The following is a 12,274-nucleotide window of genomic DNA, read 5'->3' on the forward strand; positions in this document are numbered from 1 at the left end:
CTCTGCATTAAAAAATGACAAAATCATAGAATTTGGAGGGAAATGGATGGCATTAGAGCAGATTATGCTAAGTGAAGCTAGCCAATCTTTAAAAAACAAATGCCAAATGACTCCTTTGATATAAAGGGAGTAACCAAGGACAGGGTAGGGACGAAGAGCATGAGAAGATGATTAACATTAAACAGGGATGAGAGGTGGGAGGGAAAGGGAGTGAGAAGGGAAATCGCATGGAAATGGAAGTTGATCCTCAGGGTTATACAAAATTACATATAAGAGGAAAGGAGGGGTAAAACAAGATAATACAAGTGAAAGAAACGATTTACAGTAGAGGGGGTAGAGAGAGAAAAGGGGAGGGGAGGGGAGGGGAGGGGAGGGGAGGGGAGGGGGGATAGTAGAGAATAGGATAGACAGCAGAATACATCAGTCACTAGAATGGCAATATGTAAATCAATGGAAGGGTAACTGATGTGATACAGCAATCTGTATACGGGGTAAAATTGGGAGTTCATAACCCACTTGAATCAAACTGTGAAATATGATATATTAAGAACTATGTAATGTTTTGAACGACCAACAATAAAAAATAAAAAAAAGAATAAAAATCTTTAAAGGACAGATAAAAAAAAAGACACATGACAAACTGGATAGAATATCAAAAAGTTAAATCACAGAAGAATATGTAAAATTTCCTAATACATAGTTTCTATAAACCAAGAACAAAAAAGAATTAACAACTCAATAGATAACCAGACAAAGGTTACAAAATACAAATGACTCATAAGATATGAAAAGATGTCTAGCAACATTCACCAAAAGAAATAAGTAAGTAAGACTACAAAAACATTTTGGTTTTGGTCTTTATTTTGGGTTTGGGGTTTTGTTCTTATCTATTAAATTGGCTAAAATAACCACCAATGTCAATGCATACTTATAGGAGTATAAACTGATAACTCCTCTACTGAGATTAATTTTACTATGTCAGTCAAAATTATAAATGGGCATACTCTCTGACCGTGAAATTCCTCTTCTAGAATTGTAGTCTACTAATATATTTGCATAAATGTGAAAAATGAAATATGCATGAGTTATTCACTATAGCATATTTATAATACAAAAGATTAAAGACTGTCTAAATGTTTATGATTAGGAAGCTAACTTTAAAAATGGTGATGGACCTCCTTTAGAATATAAGCTACATGAAGGAAGGACTCTTGCTTATTTAGTTTACTGATATTTCTGAGATTACAAAATCACCTCACACATAGTACAATTCTAATAATTATTTGTCAACTATGTCCAGACAAGGTAATGCTAAGATATAAAAGGGAAAGATGAATCTGTCAAATACTTCATGAAAGGATGTCCAGATATATTATTAAAATGTAATAAACAAGTGAACAATGTGTATAATATGCTATTAAGTGTATATATACACAGTATATATACATATATGTATATATATATATATATATTTGCTTACATATGCATAAAAAATCCAGGTGTTAATATAAAATAAACTATGACATTGATTGTATCCACAGAGGAAAATGAGCACCCCAGGCTGGGGATTGGGTATGAGTAATAAAGAAACTATTTACCACATAACATTTTGTATCTTTGAATTTTGAATCATATGAGTATATTAACTATTCAAAGAAAAACAAATAAGGTGCAAGTTATTTAAAAATAAAAATGGTTCATTCTCTTGATCATGGGATGGTTTCCTGGATATATGCATATGTCAAAATTTAACAAATTATACACTTTAAGTATGTCTAGTTTATTGTATATCAATTATCCTTCAGTAAAGCTGCTAAAATATATTCTAAATGAGAAAACGGTTCAGCATTCAATAAACAGTGTTGGAACATTTGGTTACCATTTTAGAAAAACAAACAGAAAAGTTAGATCCTTACATCACAACAAATTCCAATTAAAGTACTACATGAAAAACAAAACAAAAACCCTATAAAACGTAAGGGAGAAATATTGGATCAGACAGCTTACTTTTATAACTTTTGAGTGGGGAAGTTCTTTCCAAGAAATACTCAAAACACAGAAGCCATGGTATGTTAGTCCATTTTTCAGCAATGTGACCAAAATACCTGGGAAGAGCAACGTAGAGGAGGACAAGTTTATTTGGGGGTTCATAGTGTGAGAGGTCTCAGTTCGTGGTCAACCAACCCCATTTCTCTGGGACTGAAGTGACATAGAACATCATGGTGGAAGGGCAGGGTGGGGAAATCTGCTCCACTCATTGGTGCCCAGAAAGCACAAAAATAGTCTCCAAAGGCAATATCCTAGTGACCAACTTCCTCCACCCAAACCCCACCTGCCTACAGTTACCACCCAGTATCCTCCATATCGTCTTCACCTATAGACATTGGTGAGCCCCCAATCCTTCACTATCTATACTTTGTTCCCCCCAGCTACCTTCACATACCATGGAAACACCATGAATATGCTGAAAAACCAAAAGTAATCTCAAATCAGACCTCTCCCCTGAATTCTTTCTTTTGTACCCAGCAACATATTCAACATTTCCAATTTTGATTTCTTGTCCTGACCACACCTCACATAATCTGTTCCTGGTCTTTCACAAATCAGTAAATTACAACTACATTCCTTCTTTGCTCTGGCCGAAAACCTTGATGTCATCCATTTAGAGCCAATAAATGCTTATGAAAATTTGGCTAACCAAAAGAGGCAGAATAGAAGAGACTCAATTACTGTTCTAGCTTTTGTAACACTGCTTGGTGTACTAGCATGCATAATGTTAAGCAAAACAAATTTGACTATTTAACTTTCAGTTATTCCATCCCATTTTGGTAATGAATCTTCCCTAGAATCATGTACTCTCAAGCTCTCGAAGTACATTCATGCAGAGTCTTAAATTACAGATGAATCCCAAATGTGGAACTCCAAGCATCTTCTCTCTCTACGATGCTGCTGCCCGCTGGACATCTCCACTTGAAGACCTGAGAGAATCTGAAACACAGAGAGGTCTTCATTCCACTGCACCTCACCTACACCTGGGGCCCTCCACCCATTTCAGTTAGACTCTATTTACCCGGTCGCTCAAGCTTAAAACCTAGGCTTCACCCATCATGATTTGCTTTTTACACACTTTGTTCAAACTTCATCAACTCCTGACAGTTTTTATTTCCAAATACATCACCACATTGTACCACTTTTCACCGCCTCTGTGGTTAGTCAGTCCTGCTGTCAGCTCATCGGGACTCTTCCAGTAGCTTCCTAACTAGCTTCTCTCTCTACCAACAACCCTCCACCCAGCAGCCAGAAATCTCTTCTGTTTGTCTTCTTTGTAGTGCTGGGGATTGAACCCAGGGCACTCTACCACTGAGCTACGTCTCCAGCCCTCTTTGTTTTTGATTTTGGAACAAGATCTCACAAAGTTGCCTTAGCCGGCCTCCAACTTGAGATCCCCTGTCTCAGTCTTCCCATCTCTGCAGTTAGCCCTAAAAAAAAAAAAAAAAAAAAAACAACCACTTCTCCATTAGGCCCTACAATGGCCTCCAGTCTCACTGAGTGAGATCCAAGGTCCTTTCCTGAGACTGCCACGAAAGGGGGTCCAAGAAGGTCCTGGAGAAGGGTCCTCAACCAAGGACCTTGGGTCCTTGACAGCATCACAGAAAAGAATTTCAAGATGGGTCTGACAGAGGCACAAGCAGAAATGTATTAGGAAAGTAAGGAGGCACATGTTCAAGGGAGAACTGGACCATCTCAAGAGTGAGACGTACCTTCGGGGTCCAGGGCTCTCCTTGTCAAGGAAACTTAGTGAGAGTTAGGCATGGGAAAGTATATGGAGGTGACATCAATCTGGTGATCACAGGATGGTTTATGGTGGTCTGGTTGTTCTTAGGATCCGTAGGTTGATGTCTTCTCCATTATCTGATTAATAGATAACACTGGGTAAAGTTACCCTATGTTACAAGTTTCATATCTTTCATTTCCTAATCTATGCTCAAAATGCATGTGTTTGTGGGCTAATTAACAGTGCACAGAGCAATTTTCATAAGTGGGTGAATCTCCAGGAACTTTAAGATTGTGAGAGAAGCTTTGCAGATTTCGCAGAAATTTGGGAGTGACGGGCCTGAGGAAGAACTGGCTTGGAGGGACAGGACTATGAGGGATACTGGCTGCCCCTTTCCCTCCCTGTGTCTCCTTTCTCCTTATCTCTTGTATTTCTTCTATCTCAAGACAGGGTGTCTTTGTTTGTCTAAGGTCTTTCTCTCCCAACTAGAATTCCATGAGTCAAGACCCCTCTCTTTTGTTTACCACCTTATCCACAGCACAGTCCCCCAGAGCAGGGCACAATGAATATTTGTCGTGCAAAGAGACAATAATCTGCTAAATGTGAGGTCAAGGTCAGGATGTGAGAGGGCAACATCAACATCCTTCTCTATGCTTCTTTGCATTTACCCCTCTGCAAAAAGGAGACATTTTGAAGACCCGAATCAAAAAAAAAAAAAAATTAAAGAGAAAATGTTTAGTTGAACTTGATAATAAGTCTTAGCTATATATGATGACTAAAAGATTACTAGAATAAGAAAATTTGTGAGGTCAAGATGAATAGAGCTGAGGAAGTCAACTTCAAGAGAAAAATCCCAGAGAAGTCATCTTCTAGTATGAATTGTCTTTACAATGAGAAATCAAAGTCCCCACTTTAACTGGAGCCTGTTTCTGTCTTTTTGAAGAATATTTGTGACCTTGCCCATGCTCTTCTCCTGTTTATTCTTTTCCCTGTCCTTACTTGAGTAACACCAATTTCAGTTCAGTCACTGTAGGTTTTCTCAATCTCCAGTCTCCAGGCAGCCCCTCAGCAGTGAGGAAGGACATGCCTGAAGGAAGGACCTTTTCCCATAAAGCCTCAACATCTCAAAATAAAGACTGGGAGCATATTAAGAAGACACAAGAGAACATTTCAAAATAGTCAACAAGAAAGCCATGAATTCTGCCTGAGCAGAGTCCTGGCCCTGGGGATTTGGGGATTTGGGGATTTGGGGTGGTTTTTCAGTCTGTGATTAGGAGTTGGGAAAACCAGACATTCTTAGTGGGTAAATGAAATGCTAGAGGCAACTCCAGGATTGACAGTAAATGCCCTCTTTCAGTTCTGGAGGGACTAGCATTTGCTAGATACCTGTAGTCAAAGACCAACACAAAGGGGAGTGACCTTGGAGTCACTTGCAGCCTTCTTACCCTAACCGATCCCCACACATTTTAACCAAGGGATAAGCCCCAGGCTGGGATTAGATTGGGACTCCATTGTACTCACTAAACCTCATAACACTAGATTTCATCTCATGGATTCAAGAGAAAGTCTGAAAAAAATCCTGGAGGAATTTGAAGGCAGAACTAGAAGAAAAAGCACTGGAGTCCTGTCGGATTTGGTGACAGAGACAGAACGCAAGGACAAACAATCCTCTAGAAGGGGACATTCCAGCGGCCATGCCCAGGGCTCAAGGGGTGGGCTCTGGCTTAAATTAAAAAGTTACAACTGGAAAACATAGCAGTCATCTAAAAGGGGACTCTGACCAATTATATATTAAAATTTTTCACTCTGTTCTACATCTGATGAAAGGTGGTTTTTCTAGTCTTTTCTCTTTCATAAATGTTAGCAATTATTATCCCTCAGTGAATCTGTTGCCCACAAGACTGGTCCTCCTCTAATGGAATAGAAGAAAAACTAAAGGGTTTGAGCAGAGAATGTATGGGAATGCAGGGTAACCCTGGTTCTGCTGTTAGATATCCTGGAACGTGGAAGAATGTTTGCCACCCCCAAGGAATCACTCCTGTGGTGTCTGTCACTTTGGATATATTTCTTTTGGCTCATGAAGGTTAGATAGTTCTTGGAAGGACTTTGAGATGATTTTGCTATGATTGGTGTTATTACTTGTTATGCCAAATAGCAGAAAACTTCAGCATTCTACAAAGTACATTGGCACAAACCTACCCTTAATTTTATAAGGCACACCCAAAGACCTTTTCCAACCCAAGAAATGCAACAACTACCTTGTTAAGAAAGCAAAGCATACTTGTTTCTTACTTCCCACTCCTGTAATTGTTGAAAATGTCCTATTCTGTCCTTCTCTCTCTCTCTCTCTCTCTCTCTCTCTCTCTCTCTCTCTCTCTCTCTCTCTCTCTCTCTCTCTCTCTCCTCTGTCCTCTTTGGTTCCTTGCTGGCCCTCCTTTTCATAAGTCTCCATGTCTTTGCCCCTGCCAAACTCTTTTTTTTGTTTTTCTCTCCTATCTGGAATGTGTTTTCCTAGCTATTCCTAACTCTGGGGGAAAAAAAGAAACTTTCTCATCTTTCAAGGTCTGTGTGAAATCCTGCCTCTTCCATGAACCCCTCTCTTCTCCCCACAACTGGAACTAATCTCTCTCCTTTCGGCCTCGGGCATTTTTTAACAGATACATAATGACATAAAAATTATGTATGTTAATAGGGTACTATATAATGTTTTGATATATGTATACATGGCATAGTGTTTAAATCAAGTTAAATATATTTATCTTCTGAATCATTTGTAATTTCTTTATGGAGAAAACTTTCAAAAATTCTTTTCCCTGACCTTTTGAAATGCATGGCAAATTATTATTATCTGTAGTCACCCTACCATACATGGGGGAATCTGTTGTGTATTTTTTTTTTTTTTGTACCAGGAATAAAACCCACGGGGCACTTCACCCCTGAGCCACATCCCCAGCCCTTTTTTGTATTTTATTTACAGACAGGGTCTCACTGAGTTGCTTAGGGCCTCGTTAAGTTGCTGAGGTTGGCTTTGAACTTACAATCCTCCTGCCTCAGCCTCACGAGCTGCTGGGATTACAGGCATGTACCACAGCTCCCAGCTTCTGCTGTATATTTCATTGTGCATGTTTCCCTTGCCATACTGTGAGATCCATGAGGACTGAAACCATTTTCCCCCACTTTGTATCTGGCCATCCCTCCAGTGCTTTTAAACATAGCAGGAATACTATAGGACATTATTTTCATGGGGAGTGTTAGTTAGTCAAGGCAAAGCAAAATCATGTGGCACTTAAATGCCTAAGCTTTGAATGCAGGAGGCCTGTGGTGGAATCCCTGTCGAACCACTTAACCAGCTTCTGACCTCGGTGGTTGCTAATTCTCTCAGAATCTCAATTCCTTCACTGGTAAAGTGGGAATAATAAAGCATAGTAACAATGGAATTGTTGTGACAAGTAAATGAGGCAAATACAAAGTACTTGGCTCAGTACCTGACACATAGGAAAAACTTAATAAGTGGTAGCTGCTTTTATTGTTATTAATATTACTATTAGCATGAAACCTCTGTGCAGAGACCAAAACAGTCTCACCACATGTTAATCTATTTAAGTAAATTGGGAGAGAGTGTGCTGGAGAGGGAATTTCACTAGTCCTGCCAATTCTACTCTCTTCCAAAGAGTCCTCTATAAAGAACAGTCACTTTGTAAAACCTATCCAATAGAAATATAATGCAAATCACATATATAACTTAAAATTTTCTACTCATCACATCAAAAGGACCAAAAGGAACAGGTGAAATCGATTTCAATATATCTTACTTTACCCAATATATTCAAAATATTATCATTGCAAGACATAACCAATATAAATAATTATTCATGAGCAATTTTACGCTTAGGAAGGACTAAGCTTTTAAAATGCAATGTACACTTTACACATAAAATAGCACATCTCAATTTCCACAAGTGGTATAAAAGTGTTACATGTGGCTAGTGGCTAATATATTGGTGTAATACAGGATTTGAAAACATATGTCTTGTGAATGAATGAAATCATACCAGGCTTCCACCAAATGCAGCTGCTATTATAGGACAGTGTGTTTCCTTGAAAATGACCAGAGGTGAGAGCACCCATACTAGGTTCTGGTATTGATTGTGCGGTTCATTTGGTTGACTTTGGACAGACCATTTAATTTTGTTGTTTCATTTCCCACCTTTGTCCTAGGGCTTAGCCAGGTCACAGAGCCATAAAATATGTGACCAGCCACTCAGTCCAGTCCATTTTATTGCCATCCACTCCTCCAAACCTAAGCCTGAGACCTGAAACACAAACCCCCTACTTGTGGTTGATTTGTTAAGACAAGCCACGTGTCTACAGGCCGTATTAATTGAGGCATCACTAATACTATGAGGTTCTTGGAGTTTACTTCAGGTCTTAGGTCTTTTCCTCAGAAGTTATTCCAGCTCCTAGGTACCTTATTCTTAGAATTTGAGTATTTTTAATTTCTGATCCAATCATTTTTTTCCCTTGCCCTGTATTTGAGCCACACGCAGGGTGCAGACACTGACAGAGGGGAAAAAGGGAAAAGAGGTGGGGAGAAGAAACCAGAGGAAAGGGCAAATCTAGTGGCTCCAGATTCCCCACCCCGACTTAAGGCATAGAAGGTTATAAGGCATATAACGGATGTGTAACATTGTTGTTGTTTCATCATAACATTTTATTTAAATGAAGGTTTGAAAACTTTGAAACCCAGAGCTCACCTCACCCTTTTCTTTGGAGGAGAGGAGCTCCTACAATTTTGCCCGAGCATATGCAATGCAGGTCTCCTGAGCCCTGGTCTCAGTGCATTTTCCTTTAATGTCCACACTATGTTTTCACCGGCTGGTGGTGAGAAATTTGAAGCACTTATTGGACTTAAGCAACTCTCATAGAAATAAAGACTCTTACAACCAGGGCCTGTTGGTGTTAGTAACTAGTCGCCTGCATTAATTCTATTTCAGTATATGCAATCCTTTCTGGGTAAGAAAGGAGTCTTGCCTTTGCCTTTTCTATGACCCGGAAGTGAATTGCCTCACAAGGTCGCAACAATTTCCCTGCCTGACCAAGGAAGAGGGGATTGTTAAGTCCTGAGGACTTTCTTCCTTGGTGTCTGAGCTTAAAAATCAGCCTACAGACATGGCAGAATAGGAATTTTGACTCAGGAGCTCAGCATAAACCTTAAATGCATGCTTTAATGCCTAAGCTAATTCTATTCTAACCTAACCTCCATATTGCCATAACAGAATTCCATGACCAAAAATTATTTCAGAAGCTAATGTTGATCTGTGATCTAGTCCCAGACAGTTTCCACCATTCCCCCTGTTTTCTCAGCTCAAAGCTGTATTTTCTGTTGCTTAAAAAATTTGCATATTTTCTCAGTGCCTGTTTCTGACTCACAATAAACAATGCCCAGACCTTCTGCCAAAAAAATGTCCAAATGCGAAATAGTTGCTATAATAGTCGTTTTTGTGATGGCAACTTTGAGCTGTGTGCTTTTAAATTATAATTACTTTTTTTCCTTACAAAAGATGTGTATCTGTCTTGATTGCTGTAATTATGATTCTATACCAGCAAACAGTTATAAAAGACCCATGTCATCGCTGTGCTTCATAAAACCCGTGCCTTTCAATAAGCTTCCTTTGGTGACTGTATTATGTTTGTGTTTAATTTGTGGCAGGGAAACCTAATGAGAAACTATTAATCATTGAGTGTATATAAAAATTTGTGTCCTTAACTAAATAGACCAAAGAGGGATATGGCAAGCCCATTATTGGCATGACATGATTTAGAGTTGGGAAAGGGACTTGAGAAAAATCATCTAGTCTAACCCAATTTTATGGATGATATTCAGAATTGGAAGGGGCAGCCTATGGGTTTGGCGGCTGCAAACATCATGGGACCAGAAGTTTAGGGAATATAAAGTCTTAAACCTGAACTTGGCACTAAGGAATTACGGCACAGACTGACTCGACTTCCTCATTCATTCCTGGTTTTCAACTGCGATGTGTAGAATCCATGGACCAAGGAGTTGTTTTAAGGGGCTTCTTGGGAGAAAGGAAAGGGAGTCACCCATTCCATCAGAGCTGCCCCACTTGGGTCTATTTTATGTTGAATGAATGAAAAAATAACTCATTGACTTTTTTTTTTTCTTTTTTAAGTTTGATGTTTACTGATGTCTTTTTCTCCAGTCTTAGAATCACAGATGGACTAAGAGGGAGAACTACAAGGGCAGTGTGGTAATGACTTTGGAAATTCACATCCAGGGGCCTTGGGAGCACCTGGGAGGGGGAACCGCCCTTCTGGATCTGGGAAGTGGAAGGAGTTTAGAGTTGACTTCCCAGAAGAAATAACAGACCGGAGGCCTTCCTTTTAATATTTACTTTCTTTTCTATCTACCTTTAATAAAAGCTACGTCTTTTATGAGATGAGAAAAAAATGAGAAATCAGAGTTCTAAGATGGGTTAAAGAGAACGCTTGTCTTGTTGGACTGTACTCCTAGGCAAACTGCTTCATCTCTGTGAACCTCCCTTTCTACGTCTGGTTGTTCAGGACTAGTCATGACAGAAGTACCTCAAAGCATTGTCACCAAGATTAAATTATGTGATGTGTGTGAAAGTACTAGTAAACCTATAAAGTCCTATAAAAACAGTGACTATCATTGCTAAGACTCGGCTGAAAGCTTAAACTCCAGTGACTTTCCATGATCTTTCCCAGACAAATCAAGACTGTGGTCCTACTAAGGTTTGGCTCATGTTGGGCATCTGGGGAATATATTATTTCACAGTGTAAAGAATAATAACAATAACAATTGAGAAGTCTTCTTTTAAAAGCAGATTCTCTTTAGCTTCTCCTCTCCCTTGACTTTCTCACTCAAATCTCACTTAAGCACCTGGAGAGTTCTCTCCAAAATCAGATTCACACCCATGCTTAAATTCTGTGACTCCCTACTGCCCAGGAGTAGTTCAAGGTCTTTAATTGGGTGTTTGGGGGCTCTCCTTGCCTATTCTCCAGCATGTACCCCTACTTCGCCTGGCCACGTAGCACTGTGTCTGCTCTGTGCAGGCACCATGCTAGACACTGCACACACAGCAGAGAGCCAGGCTCACAGCTTTTCCTTAGCTTGCCTTCAGTCTTATTGGTAGACTGACTGGTAAATAGGCCTCGGCACAGAGTTCCCATAATTCTCTGTGAGATCCTCCTATGGTCCATGGCCTGAGAATGATAGGAAGTGTGTTTGTGAAAGGAACTAGAATTCGGAGCAGTGGTTGCTCACAGTTTGTTGAGTGAATGAATATGATAAAGATTAATTATAGCTAATTAATTAGAGTTAATTATAATTAATCTCTATAGTTGGATACAGTTAGATTTTGTTGTCTTCATAGGATTTTTTTTTAAAAAAAAAACTTTTTTTTTAGTTGTAGATGGACACAATACCTTTATTTTATTTATTTTTATGTGGTGCTCAGGATCGAACACAGTGCCTCATACGTGTGAGGCAAGTGCTCTGCCACTGGGCCATAATCCAAACCCATCTTCGTATGATTTTAAAATAAAGCCTAGTTAGATAAAAATCCAACTCACCAGGATTCCTAGAGGTTTTTTTCATGGGTGTATGCATGTGTGTGTGAGCTAATTTTACACTCACATATTCATATTTAAGGAGCTAATTTTACACTCACATATTCATATTTAAGACAAAAAGAAAGACCAACAACCAGCAGTAGTACTTCACCTCCTGCTCTCTCTAGCTGGTCCACCCTTACACCCTGGGATGAAGTCTGGTCCTGTTCACTATATTAAGATTCTATAATTTCTCAATTGTAGAACGGACACTCCTTACAGGTGATCCTAAAATGCATGCTATTTGAAAAAGGAATGAGAAAAATCCCTCCTGACATTAAAAATTAAAATAGAAAATATTCAATAAAGGCTAAAATGTCTTCATAATCCATTTTCTTGCTCAAAAAATTCAATTTTATCAGAATTCTCTCATTTTAAGTGCTGAAGTTGAAATCTAACTCTCCTGTACTGTATTAGGAAAAGCAATTGTTTATTATCCATCATGATCTCTCATACTTCAAACCAAATAATGAAGATGCTCCCTTTCTGGATGGGTTAGATTCCATTGTTTCTTGTTATACCAGCATTTTTTCCCCCAAAGGAAAGGACCTGTCTACAATATAGTCATAGAATGTTCAGAGAAAAATCTTGGCAGATTTTCCAAAAGGAACAGCAATTGTTCCATGTGTTTGTTTGTTTGTGGGGTTTTTTTTATTCAGGAATCCCAACATTAATGATTCCCTGGCTCTGGGTCCCCCAGCCCAAGGAGCTTTAAATGAAATAGAGCATACAGAGGTTTATTCATAATTTATGGATCTTTCACTTATTTGGAGTTTCTATGAAGAAAAATAAATGTTTTTAAACTCAAGAATCTTACCCATAAAGTAGGATGGGTAGGGGTGGACA

The 12,274-nt window shown here is 39.0% G+C and overlaps 1 long non-coding RNA gene across 1 annotated transcript; it reads right to left on the minus strand.

The window, feature by feature from the left end:
* Positions 1–645: 645 nt before the first annotated feature.
* Positions 646–8,721, minus strand: LOC144365552 (uncharacterized). Its single transcript, XR_013424104.1, has 2 exons — positions 3,762–8,721; positions 646–2,988 (listed from the first exon to the last, which is right to left on the minus strand). It is a non-coding gene; the product is annotated as an uncharacterized LOC144365552 (long non-coding RNA).
* Between the last annotated feature and the right edge of the window lie 3,553 nt (positions 8,722–12,274).

Source organism: Ictidomys tridecemlineatus, chromosome 1 (assembly GCF_052094955.1).
Source record: "Ictidomys tridecemlineatus isolate mIctTri1 chromosome 1, mIctTri1.hap1, whole genome shotgun sequence".
Classification (NCBI taxonomy): Eukaryota; Metazoa; Chordata; class Mammalia; order Rodentia; family Sciuridae; genus Ictidomys; species Ictidomys tridecemlineatus.